Source organism: Canis lupus, chromosome 29 (assembly GCF_048164855.1).
Source record: "Canis lupus baileyi chromosome 29, mCanLup2.hap1, whole genome shotgun sequence".
NCBI lineage: Eukaryota > Metazoa > Chordata > Mammalia > Carnivora > Canidae > Canis > Canis lupus.
Window position 1 is genome coordinate 813,144 of NC_132866.1, and position 13,348 is coordinate 826,491.

The following is a 13,348-nucleotide window of genomic DNA, read 5'->3' on the forward strand; positions in this document are numbered from 1 at the left end:
CAGCTTCCCCACGTGCAGAGGAGCCCAGAAGACCCGGGCCGCAAGCAAAGACAGCAAAGCAGGAGCTGGAGGGACAGACAGACACAGACAGGCCCACGGAGCCTGAGAAAGCAGAGACAAAGAGAGAAACTGAGGCCCAGGGACCCTGAGCTGACCTCCGTCAGGGTCGGCCGCACCCGGACAGCTCCTGCGAGTCAGCAGCGGGACCCAGCCTTGCTCTCTGGCCCTGCCTCAGACGACGCAGCCCAGAGCGAGGCTGTGACAGCGGCCCCGCGGCCCACGGGGCTCCTCGTGCAAGCTGGGAGCACGGGGACAAGGGACAGTACGACGCTGGAGTGTCCTGTGGGGACAAAACCAGGCTGGAAGGGGCGGAGGGCAGCGGCCGTCAGAGCACGTGCCATGCGGGTCTTGGGCCAGAAGTAAAGGACCCGTATTCGAGAGGTATGTCACCCACGAGACCGAGAACGACACCTTCACCAGAACAGAATTGGAGCCGAGGGAGGGGACCTGCCACATGTGTGCCATCGGCGCTAGGAGTCTCGGCTCAGGCCCTGCACGGCGTCCCCGGTGCTGGCAGGTGGCAGGGCGGGGAGCATGACCAGACCTGCAGGAAGAGGGGAGGGGACGGCCTGTGCGGATCATGGTCACACAGCCCAGGAAGGACGGAGGACACGCCCCGGCTGTCCTCTCCCTGGCCCTTCCTGCCTCGACCCAAAGAGAGGCCAACAGGCAAGCCGGGCTCAGCCTCGGGGCCACAGCAGAGGGCAGAGGGCGGGCAGGGGTCAGATAGGTGCAGAATGAGCGTCACTTCCACCCCAAGATCCTTAAGTTGTCCTCCTGGATGGGGCAGGGAGAGGCTGCTCAGCTTCCAGGCTTCTCACACCTGCCCAGGACGAGGTGGGCCGGGCCCCTGGCTCCACAGGCGGGGAGGGGAGGGAGGCGGCCAGGCTGCACCCCACTGGGGAAGCCCCCCCCTTCTCCCCAAGGGGTCACGGGGTCAGCCGCCCCCAGGCCAAGGCTTTTCTTACCGAATCAGCCTAGGAGCTTCTTCCCTTGGCAGAAAGACATAATGACTAATTCATTCTTTTTTTTTTTTTTTATTGAAGTTCGATTTGCCAACATATAGTGTGACACCCAGGGCTCATCCCGTCCAGTGCCCCCCTCAAAGAGCCAATGTCACTGCATTCATTTCCCTGCAACGGCCACAGGACTGCCCCAGGGCGAGGGTGAGGACGGCCTGTCCTATAGGATTCAGCTGCTGGGGGCCCCTAACCCTGCTCAGGCTCAGGCACTTCCCTGCCCCCCGGCAGGACCCCGTTCCCAAGCCAGGCTCCTCCTGCGGGGATCCTACTCCTCTGAGCTGGTGGGGCCATCCCGTCCTCACGGCGAGTGGGTTTGCAGGCGCGGCCCTCTCTGGGGGGCTCCCCGGTGACACTCTGACGTCCTGGTTCTTGGAGTCCCTCTTGGCAGCTGCAGGTGTCATGTCACCGGAGGGCCTTGCTGCCTCCCGGTCAGCAGGTCAGCATGGCCTCCCTCTCCCTCCCGGCGGAGCCTCAGGGTCCTACAGCCTGGCAGCTTTGCCAGGACCTGGGAGCACAGCCCCTGGGGCAGCGCCGGCGGAGAGCAGAGGACAGGCCCAGGGCTGGGCAGCACCAGCCATACGGGCTGTGCCACCGGGCTCAGTGCACGACCTGGGAGGACCTGGCTGTGGTCAGCCCCCGAGCAGCAGAGTGCGGAGGCTGGAGGGGGAGGAAGCAGGCTTGGGGAGGGGCTGAGGAGTGTCTTGGCACCGACCCCTGCCTCTGGGTCTTGGGCCTGAGGGCAGGAGGGACCCAGGGAGGGTGGGCCCAGGACCCCAGGGCCTGGTGACCCACCTTGGGGAGACTCCGGCCCCGTGTGGTTGCTGCTCTGAGGGCGTCGGTCAGGCCTGTGCAGACCCTCATCGTGCCCCCACGCCCGGGGCTGGCCAGAGAGTGGTCGGCCTGAGTGCACCCACTCTAAACTGGCTCTGGGTGTCACCACTTCTAGGCAGCCTGGGGAGACTCCTGGGTGCCGTCCAGGGCCACCACGACCAGCGTGGTCAGGGGCTCGAGCTCACGGTGGCCCCGGGGGGCAGGTCACCCGCTGCCTGCACCTGCAGAGCCCGCGGGCCTGCTTGCATACAGGCCAGATGCGGGGCGGCCAGGGGGCACCCCAGACCTCTGCGGGGCTCCACCCGAGGCCCAGATGCAGCGTCGTCCGCGTTCGGTGGACAAGGAGGCCACGCTGGCAGTGGGCACTCCGGGTGGCTGGGGTCCGCCGCTCTCCCTCTTGTGCGTCTGGGAGGCTGGCGGTCCTGGCCTGTCCCTCAGCCCCAGCGTGAGCTCGGGCACACGCCTGCACGTCCCCGCCGCGGCCTCCCCGTGTGCGCCAGTGTGCCCAGCGCCGTGAGGGCAGCGACCTTAGGGAAGGGGCCTGGCCGTCACCTGACTGCAAACGCAGCGTTGCTCCCAGAGTCACAAGAAAAGGAGAAGCGCTGTCGGCCGAGCCGCCTCCTGACAGCCGCCGCGGGCCAACCGCCTGAGCCTCGGCGGAGGCCAACCAGAGGCCCCGCTCCAGGCTATTTTAAGCATGGACTTAAAAAGTAAAAGCAGCTGTGAAGTGAAAAGTTTTAGGAACATTTCCATTTCCTGCAGCGATGGCGCGCAGAGCCCGGCCCGCAGCCCAGCGGCACAGGGTCCCCTGCGGCAGAGGCGAGGCGTCCTGGCCTGCGCCAGCCGGGCCGGCTTCGGGGATCGCCCGGCCCGGCCTCGGGCCACCGCCGGGTCTGCGGGTCTGCAGGTCGAGGTTGGGTGACTCATCCGGGTGGGTGGCGCAGGGCAAAGGCCGCGGCGGGTGTGGCCCCGGGTGCAGCACAGGCGGGGTAGGAGCGGCCCTTACCCGTCCAGAGCCAGTCCTGCGGGGGGGCCCCTCCATCGGCCCCCTCAGTCCTAGGCTGGGGGCGCCCAGCAGGGTGGTCACGCAGGTGGCTCTCCACCTCCTGGTCTGCGTCCTCGGTCTCCCTCTCCCTCTGTGCGCCCCTCGCCCCAGGTCTTCAGGGCCCACTGGCGGGCCTGGCCGTGTCCAGCGTCGATGGGGCTGCACCTGCACACAGAGCACAGGGCCCAGCGTAGGGCCCCCAGCAGGAGCGTCCGGAGGCGGGCGGTGTCTGGGTCTGAAGGGCTCCTGCAGGTGCACGCCCGGGCGTTCCCACCCGCCCTGCTCACAGGGGACGCCCAACAGGTGGGACCCTTGAAGGCCTCTCTCCCTACGGGTCACTGCTCCTGGGCCAGGGACAGTCCTGCCTCCAGCCCCGGGCTGACCTGTCTCGGGCTTGACTGTTGGCTTCTTGACTCTCGTGGGGAGCGGGCTCCTCTGTCCCATCCCGACCCAGGGCGCCCAGAGGGACCTGGACGTGGTCTGCTCCCAGGACCGGGGCCCCATCCTGGGGAGGGATGCGCAGCACTCACGGCCTGGTGGGCAGCTGCCGGCCACGTCCTGGGGAATCCAAGCACCACCACAGCCATGGGGGCCGGTACCCCAGGAGAGAGGAGGGAGGGAGGGAGGGAGGGGACCACAAACATCCTGGGGCTCCGGTCCTAACGTGGGGCTTCTAGAAATGAATCAAGCGCAGGGAGGGAGGCGTTGAGTCTGCAGGCCCCTGGGGGTGTTACCTCGCCCATGTCCTCCCTGCTCTCCAGGCTGCTGTGCAGAGCCCCCCGCCCCCGACAGTTCCAGGGGAGCCCAGCCACCCTCCATCCTGCTTCCCTGGGGACACCCGGCGCCGGTGCTCAGCCAGCTGCAGGCCTGGCCAGGGGTGGGGATGGCCTGCACCCCAGCCCCGCACGGCGCAGTGAGGGGCGGCTGCTGCTGCTGACGGTGCCGGGGGGCAGAGGGCTCGTGGAGGACAACCCCCAGCTGGCAGCAATGGCTGTCGCCCCCCCCCATCTTCTCTCCGTCGCCGTCACCCGCCTGGGATGGGATGTGAGTGTGCGGAGGCCAGACCAGGCCTGGGCTGCACAAATGCCTGTCTCCCATCACCGCAAATCAGATGTCTGCTCTCAAAGGTCAGCTCTTACTTTGAGCAAAGAGATAAATGTGGATCTTTATTTCCCCATTAGGGTGGCATGGGCACCCGCTGCCCCATTTACCCCCGGCCCTCCTCAGCCCTGACTCCGAAGCCACACTCCCTCTGGGGCCGGGCACCCCTCTCTCCTGAAGCAAGTGCTCAGCCAGCTCACCTGTGCGCACCTGTGTCCCCCGCAAGCCAGGTCCAGACTTGGGCTCCAGCACCAAGGGGGCGTCCATCAGCCTGGGACGTCATCTCCACTCGGCCCCGATGCCGGTGGCTCACATGCGGTGGCATCACTTTCGGGGTCACCGAGTCTGTGGGCCCCGGTGAAGGGGCCATGCCCGTTCCCCGGCCTCTGCCGCATGGTAGGTTCCAGCCGGGGGCGGGGGGGCCGAGTCCGAGGGGCCCAGGGCTCCGGGTGTGGAGCGGGACACCTGGGAAGGTGGCGCTGTCAGAGCCCCAGCTGGAAATCGGGTGCAAGATTCCTGCTTTTTTCTTGGCTTCCTGGGAAATTCGGCCCCGTTAGTGACGTGCGATGGCGAGTGGAGGGGACACCTGCAGGCGGCTGCACTAGTGGGTGACGTCAGCAGTGCACCTGCACCGTGGGCAGCTTCGGGCCCCTGGGTGGACTGGTCCGCAGTGACCGACCGGCGTCCCGGCAGCCGGGTCTGCAGCTGGGTGCCTGTGCCTGCAGCTGGGGTGCCCCAGCTCCTCGGGTCAGCTGCTTGTCAGCGCTCACAGGACTACATGGTTTCCCCCGAAGATCTGTCCCCTGAGGGGGCTCTGGGAAGCGCTAGCTGCCTGGAGAGAAGGCTCCACGTTCTCCCCACATGCGCAGCCCCGGGGAGTGGGTGCTGGGGACCCTGGTCCTGGAGACCTTGGGGGGCCGTGCAACCCCGACAGGTGAGCCCTGGCTCATGTCCTTCCAGCCCATGAATCACCTTTTCAGGAGGAAAGGGCTCGTCCTCGCCATAGGTCTGGAGGCCAGCATGGCAGTGGCTCCTTCTGGCCCCGGGGGGGGGCGGGGGGAGCGCCTGCAAAGGCCCCACTGCGGGTCAGGGCTGAGCATGTGGCTCTCCCGGGCCTGGCCGGTCCTGCTCCCTCCTCCGGAAGCCCCGAGGGACCGGGTCCCTGCACTTGAGGGTGGAGTCCCAGCCTCGCTGAGCGGCTACCGGGTGCTCGCGGTGCTCAGGGACGCCTGTGCTTTGGGCTGAGCCCCGTGGGTGACCCGATGACGCTGACGCTGTCGGGCGCCCCATGAGCCGGCACCCCTCTGGGCGTCACGGGTCATCCCCGGCCTAAGTGCCACTGGCGATCCGAGTGAAGCGCCATCCTGGTTGGTGTGGGTAGGTCACGGCGCCCGCCCCCAGCCCGGGGACAGCGGGCACAGAGCGCTCACTCGGGAAGTTCCTGTTTCCCTAGGGGCTTCCTGAGGCCGGGCCCCCGCCCCGTGGAGCTCACCCCTCCGGAGAGGGAGTGGGTGGCTCTGCCCCAGGACGTCCGCTCGCTCGCGCGGAGTCCAGAAGTTAGCTAGTGCTGGCACAGCTTCTCGCCCCGCTGCTGCGTGGAGCCGCTTTACCACGAGAGGTGACCCCACGCGGGGGGAAGACCCCACACGGCAGCGGCAGGCCCGGCCCTGGGGCCGGCTCTCCCCCAACGGTCTCTGGCCCTGGAGGCCGCTGGGGTTGAGGCCCTGGCTGGAGGCTGCTGGCTGGGTCTGAAGTCCTGGGTCGCATGGGGGGCAGGGGGCTGGAGTGGGTGGAGGGCCCTGCACGCCTGCCCGGGGGCAGTGTCCCATCCGGGGGCTCGGGGTTAACTGGAGAGTTTCTGAGGGAGCCTGATCTCCCCCGGAGCAGCACCCAGGGGCCACCCGCCTCCTCAGCAGCAGGATGACCAACCCGAGGGCCATGACGTCACACGAACGGCTCAAGTCACCTGGAGAGGAAGCCTGACGGCTGTTTTTCCCATGGAAACAGACGGCGGGCTTGGTGTTCGGGGACCCCTGCTCCCCCCACAGGCTCTGAGGCTGTGACCTCTCTCCTCGGGAACCCAAAACGACCTCTGGGGACAGGTGCGGGGCCAGCTTCCCAGGCTGTGGACTGGACAGTCCCCCAGGACAGCAAGGTAGAAGGACCCCCTACTGGTCCTGAAATTCTGAATCCTTCTCCCACAAGGGGCCACGTTTTCATTCGGGCCCCACATCCCGGGCTCTGCAGGGGTCACCCCGGCCTGTGTGAAGGGCCAGGAGCTGCCACGGGGCCACCATGGGTGCCAGGATTAGGCTGTCTGGGTGGGAGGAGGGTGGGGGGCTCCACCCCTGGGCCCAGGGAGAGGGTGGGCTTCCGTGTCCAGGGCTGGGGGGCCAGGTAGCCCTGCCTGCCGCCTGTCCCTTCTCTTCCAGGGGCTCTGAGAGGCAGACCCCTCCCCCCCCAGGGGCTCTGTGCGGCCTAATAATAACTGCGGGCCTGGCCCCAGGGGCCGGCTATTTTTAGAGCCCCTAACCCAGCCCCCATGTGACTCAGCAAGACCTCAGCAGGGATGAGAAAGTCGGAGGGTGGCCCGCGGCCAGGGTGCTCGGGCGGCGGCAGGCAGCGGGGCCCCCCCAGCCGGGAGGTGAGGAGCCCTCTCGCCGCCCCCTCCGCGCCGGCTCCGCCCCCGCCGAGCATGGAAAATCTGATGTCAGAATTCCAGCATTGGCAAGGAATGCGGCTGACCTTCACCTCCCGGAGCCAGAGCCCGGGCTCCCACCCAGGCCCCCAGGCGCCCTGGGACCGCAGCCCCTTCCCCTGTCTGACCCCCCAGTGTGGCCCTGGCCCCACCAGCCCACGGGAGCTCTCCCGCACGGAGCCCCGAAGGCACCCCCCGGCTGTCCCAGGCTGGTCCCGCCCCAGGCTGGCCCCGCCCCCCGCAGGCCCGGACATGTGGGTGGCCCCGCCAGGCCATTTGTTCCAGGAAGGGTTTCCAGAGCGGGTCCCCCAGGCTGGGTGGCGAACCCCTGCCCCGCTCCCGGCTCCCGGCTCCCAGCACCGCCTGCAGCGCTGAGGCCCCTGCTCCTGTCCACACCTCGAGGAATGTTGGCAGGATGTGGGGAGGGTGGTGGGACCAGCAAGAGAGCAGTGTACATGCATGTGAGCATGCTCGTGTGTTACGGCATGTGCACGTGAGTGTATGCACGTGTGTACACGCGTGTGCTCGTGTCTCATGCGTGCACATGAATGCAAATGTGTCCTTGTGGGCACGGGCACACGAGCATAGGTGTATGGGTACACATGTGCACGCCAGATGCTCTGTGTACGTGTGAGGCACGTGTGTTCACATGTACACAAACATACGTGTGTGTGTGCACACGTGCATATGTAGGAGCTTTGCTCCCTTGGAAGTACGCTGAGTTCCCGCAGCACCTTCTGGTCAAGTGGAGGCACACGGACAGCTGTTCCCGCCTGCTGCCCGGTCCCTTCCTCCCAGCGGGAGCTGTGCCCCCAGCTAAGGGAGAGGACGGGGTGAGGGCGAGGTCTGTGGGGACCTGGGTCTCTGGGTCGGGAGGGATCCCTGTGCATTGGGGGCCCCATGAAGAATCAGGGAGACACTGAGGAGCGGTGGCGGGGATGCCCTCGGGGAGGATCCCAGCCGCAGAGGGCAGGTCCTACGAGGCCTGGCCCCCCTTTCCTGGCAGGTCCATGGCTTTGGGCCGCCCTGCAGCCGGCAGGGAAGGGCAGCAGCCTGGCGTGCGCAGCCTCCCACGCCCCGGGGCCCGCCAGCGCCCCCGCCCCTCCTGCTCGCTCTTCCCAGGCACCCCCGGTGCCCAGCTCCGGTCCAGCTGTGAGGCATCTGTTGTTTATTCCCCAGAAAGCCAACGTGCCGGTGTTCACCTTGGACGCACAGCCTTTGGGTCGGCCGCTGTTTGTTTTCTCTGCTTGGAGCGTCAGGACGCGGACCTATTTAGGGAAGGCGTTGCTTCCCAAAGATGGAAAATGACAGTAATTACATCTGGCCTGTCCTGCGTCTTCCGGCCCCACGTCTGTCTTCAATGAAGTAAAGAAGAATTAAAAGCCATTTTCTGGAATGAAAGCATTTTGCTGTTTTTCATTAACTTCGGAATCACCCAGGAAAGGTTTTCCCGAACAGGATACGGCTGCCCGCCCGTCACAGGCTTCCTCTTCAGGTCCCGCTATGACCCCCTGAGGCAGAGACGCAGAAGCCCACCGCACGTGGGGAGCCAGGCCATCCAGTCCTCGTGCGAGGCCGGGCCAGGGTGCCTGCCGGCTGGTGGGCGTCAAGCGGGGGTCCCCTGCCCTCTGCTGGCCCCGTGCCGCCTGCAGCCTCCCGCTCAGGAGCGCCAGCCTGGGCACACCAGGAGCCCGCAAGGCCCTCTCGGCCGTGGGGCTGCTCTGAGGCGGCTGTGCTGGTTCCCAAGAGCCCCCCGAGGCTCTCGCCCCCGCAAAATTCAGGATGTGGTGGATGGCAGGGGACGTCCCCTCTGTGCATGTGGACCCTGTCTGGGGACCCCCACGGGGACTCAGGGCCAGGCCAGTGGGAGCCAAGGATACAGGGCCTGGGACAAAGGTGATCGGAGGACAGAGGACCCCTAGACGTGGGCCCCCCAGGCTCCCTGCTGCAGCCTTTGTGGGACAGGGTGCTGCACCCCCAGGAACGGAGGAAAACCAGTCCCCAGTCCTGCCGGGGTGGACACGGATGGCCCCCTGTGTGCCCACACGTGCACCTGCACACAAATACGCCCACGACAGACACACACGCCAGCCACACGCATGCACACACACCACACACACTCACAGAGCACACGTCCCAGAGCCCGTACGCTGGTCCTGTGTAAGGGAAGTGAAATGGCTCCCCTCCAACAACAACATGAAAGAACGAATCTTTGGACAGGAAGGAAACTGAGGCAGCCCAGGAGTCCGAGCCGGAGGAGGAGCGGGGCTTCCGTGAGCCAAGAGCAGGGGCGGCAGGGGCGTGCATGGGGCGGGGGACGTGTGGCGCCCCGGCTCCGAGTGCCAGGCTGCGGGTGTTGGTGTGCAGGAGCTGCGGGCGCCGAGCCACGTCCGCGGGAGTGTGTCCGTGTTGAGAGATAATCACGCACCAGCTGCCGGCTTTGGACCCGTGAAGGGAGTCGAGACCTTCGGCGGCACGGTTGAAGTGACCGTGTTACAGAATGCCGGGTGTCACGTGAAGAATGCACTTGTTGGTGAGCATGTGTCACATCTTCCTCGAATTTGCTCATGTACCGGACCTCGTGAAACCTCAAGCCTCCCAGAATATGTTTCTGTAGCGGCCACGCTTTTCCACCTCGATGAAATACGCTGGAAGGGAACGACAGGCACGACAAGGACCCTGCACGTCTGGCTGTGTGGGGCACGTGCACGAGCCTGAGGCTTCCCTGACGGCCGATGGCCGGGGGACACGGGACGGCCTCTCCTCAGGCTGGGCCGGGCAGCCCTCCTAGCTTGCCTGGAGACCCCAGCCACTAGGAAGGAAAGCAGATCCCCCCAATAGCAGGCCACGCTCAGATACTGGGACATCGTGGAATTGCTGGTGCTACCTGTTAATGGTTATAGGACGTGTCAACTTCTCTTCCCAGACCCAAACTGGGAGGTCTTCGATGTCCTTGGGAGGAAGCGTGAGCATCTGAGCATTTCTCAACTATATCAATTTTAAAAGCAAACTGGGGGGAAGAACTAAGTATCTTGTAAGCAAAAACTAAAGAATTAGAAAAACGATCAAAACTGATCAATACATCCAACTCCCGCTCCGTGGAAAGGAATGGCAACAAAGAAAGAGATCGGTGGCAAACAGAACCTGGAAAAAGAGCAAAAATAGAAATAAGCAAAATCGTATAACAAAAGACACACAGTTAATGCATGAAAATCCCAACAAAAATAATTTTATAAAATATAAGTTAACAGGGGATCCCTGGATGGCTCAGCGGCTGAGCATCTGCCTTCAGCGCAGGGCGTGATCCTGGAGCCCCGGGATCGAGTCCTGCATCGGGCTCCCCGCATGGAGCCTGCTTCTCCCTCTGCCTGTGTCTCTGCCTCTTGCTCTCTCTGTGTCTCTCATGAATAAATAAATAAAATCTTTAAAATATATATATATATATAAGTCAACAAAATGGCCTCAAGAAGCATGAGAAAATAGAACACTCATGGGAGAAATTGAGGAAGACACAAGAAAATGGACACAGTCCATGCTCATGGATTGAAGAATAAATATTGTTAAAGCGCCTTGCTAGCCAGAAGCATCTACACAGTCAATTCAATCTCTGTCAAAATGCCATCAACTTATTTCACAGAGGTGGAACAAATAATCCTAAAGTTTATCTAGAACCAGAAAAGACCCCAAATATCCAAAGGAATGTTGAAAAAGAAAGCCAGAGCCGGGGGCATCACAAAGCCGGACTTCAGGGTGTACTACGAAGCTGTGGTCATCAAGACAGTGTGGTCCTGGCACAAGAACAGACACAGAGATCAATGGAACAGAACAGAGAACCCAGACGTGGACCCTCAACTCTGTGGTCAACTCGTCTTCAACAAAGCAGGAAAGACTCTCCCCTGGAAGAAGGACGGTCTCTTCAACAAATGGTGCTGGGAACACTGGCCAGCCAGGGGCAGGAGGATGAAACTGGACCGTTTCCTCACACCGCACACACACAAAGATAGACTCAAAATGGGTGAAAGACCTAAATGTGAGACAGCGGCCCAAGAAAATCCCAGAGGAGAACACAGGCACCGACCTCTGTGACCTTGGGCACAGCAACTTCTTGCAAGACACATCTTTACTGGCAGGGGAAACAGAAGCAAAAATGAACTGTTGGGACTTCATCGAGATAAAAAGCATCTGCACAGCAGAGGAAACAGTCACGAAACCAGAAGACAACTGACAGGATGGGAGAAGATATTTGCAAATGTCTTATCAGATCAAGGGCTAGGATCCAAGATCTATAAAGAACTTATCAAACTCAACACCCAAGACAGAAACAATCCAGTCATGAAATGGGCAGAAGACGGAGGAGGACATAAACGTGGCCACCAAGCACGTGGGAACGTGCTCCGCATCACGTGTCCTCAAGGAAATAGTGATCAAAACCACGACGAGATCCCACCTCACCCCGGTGGGAATGGGGAAAATAAGACAGGAAGCAGCCGGTGTTGGCGAGGATGTGGAGGAAGGGGAGCCTCCTGCACTGCTGGTGGGGATGTGACCTGGTGCAGCCTCTCTGGACAACACCGTGGAGGGTCCTCAAAGAGTTAAACAATGACCTGCCCTACGACCCGGCAATTGCCCTGCTGGGGATTCACCCCAAAGATACAGATGCAGCGAAACGCATGGGTCACTGACCTCTCCCTCCGAGACTGACAGTACGTGTTAATTAATTGAATTTAAATTTAAAAAATTTTAAAAAGCAGCACAAGAAAAACTATACGGGCCGATCAATAACTATAGAAGATTTTCGAAAGACGCCTGGGGGACCGTCCGTTCATTCTACGAGGTCGGGCCGCCCGAGGAGCCCCAGCCCCGTGGAGGTCTGTGCCCACGGACACGCCGGGGCTGCCCCAGACGTGCCTGTGAGAAGCAGAGGCTTTTCTCCTTCGTGGGAAGTGCACGCGGGACCCCGGGGACGACCCCCAGGACCCAGCCTCCCGCGTGTCGCATGTGCTCAGCTGTGCCTGCAGCTGGGAGAAGCGAGCATGTGACGTGCCTTCCAGAGGGTTTTTGTTGCACATGTGACACTTGCGTGAAAAATGACTTTTTTCCATCTCTCGTTCCAGAACATGAGCGCTTCCCGTCCGCTGGAAGGGCTCCATCTGTCCAGCGGTCCGGCGTCCTCGGTTCAGCCATGGGCCCTGCGCGGCCAGGAGCCGACGGACGCTGCACGCTCGGCGGGGCTCACACACGCCGAGGCCAGGAAGCCAAGGCTGCCGTCATGGGGCGCCCACCTCCTGGGGCCCTCGGGGTCCCCCGGCCTTCCCTAAGCCCCTGCAGATCCCCTTCTGGATCCGTCCGTGGGCCCAGGACCATCCGGGAATGACAGGCCCACTCAAGCCCGTCAGGCTGCACCCTGCAGGGCCGGGGGTGCCGACCCGGGAGCGAGCTGGAGCCCGAGAGGCCCCGGGGGCCGGGGGGGTCACTGGCAGATGCACGGGGGCAGGGCTGGACCTCTGGCAGGCTCGCAGGCCCGGTGCCCCCAGAGCAGCTGCCCCCGGGCACCAGCTGAAGCCCGCGGCCATCGCTCCGTGGCCTCTTTCTGGGAGTTTCCACGGGAGCCTCTGCTCCTTCGCCCAGCGTCTGACGGCCCCTCTGGGATGTGTTTTAATATCCTCGCCAAATTGAAATGTGAGCCACCTACTTACAATCAGAGCACTCGGCGCGGGACGAGCTCCTTGATCTTGGGAAGGACAGTTCCCGTCGCTCCCTTGAAGGCACGTCCGCGTCCGCGTCAGGACGGGGCCGGCGGCTCCGGGGCCAGGTGGGAGCTGCCAAGTCCCAGGGGCCGCCCGAGGACAGGCTGAGGCCCACTTGGAGGCTCGGTCCCCCGTGTCGGGTCGCACGCAAGAGCTCCTCCCGGCCTGGCCTGCATCCTGGCCCGCCGTGCTTCCAGGGCCCTGAGGGCCAGCGGGAGGCCAGCTGCCTCCAGAGGGTGCCCGGATGGACCCCACGACTCAGCTCTGTCGCAGCACCGAGTGGCCCCTGTGCAGATGCAGGCCCCTCCTCGGTCCGGGGGGACACTGGGTTGGGGGACTTTTCCCGGGCCGGTCCCTCCAGGTACGAGCTCACGGCTAAGGATGCTCCCCTCACCCCCCGGGTGCAGGGCATGAGGGTCACAGGGGCTCATCTGGCAGCGCAGCAACGCTCATCTCCGGGGGCACATGTCACCACCGCCCGGACCTCGCCGGGCCCTCTCTGCTCATGCACCCTTCTAGGGCTCCCACAGGACTTCGTGGGCCAGCGGGGTTTGAGGAGGAACCAAGTGTGTTGGGTGGCGGGGACTGAACCTGGGGCCTCCGTGGGATGCGCTTGGGCTCCACGACCCGCCCCCACAGGCCCCTCTGTTCCATCTCCTGCACTAACCAGCCCGAACACAGCGGCTACCTTTAGCCTTTGGGGAGCCAACCCCCAGGGATATCGGACCATTCACCATTTTTATCAAAGATCCAAGAATGTCCACCAAGAACAAGTCCGACTGTCTGAAGGCCGGGGAAGTTTCCAGAAGGGGCACAGACCGTGCGCTCCCTCTGCCACCCGCCA

The 13,348-nt window shown here is 63.7% G+C and overlaps 1 long non-coding RNA gene across 1 annotated transcript; it reads left to right on the forward strand.

Annotated features, from left to right (window-relative positions):
- The first annotated feature begins 4,510 nt into the window (after window positions 1-4,510).
- On the forward strand, window positions 4,511-8,158 carry LOC140620666 (uncharacterized). Its single transcript, XR_012020367.1, has 2 exons — window positions 4,511-6,214; window positions 7,937-8,158. It is a non-coding gene; the product is annotated as an uncharacterized lncRNA (long non-coding RNA).
- Window positions 8,159-13,348: the final 5,190 nt, after the last annotated feature.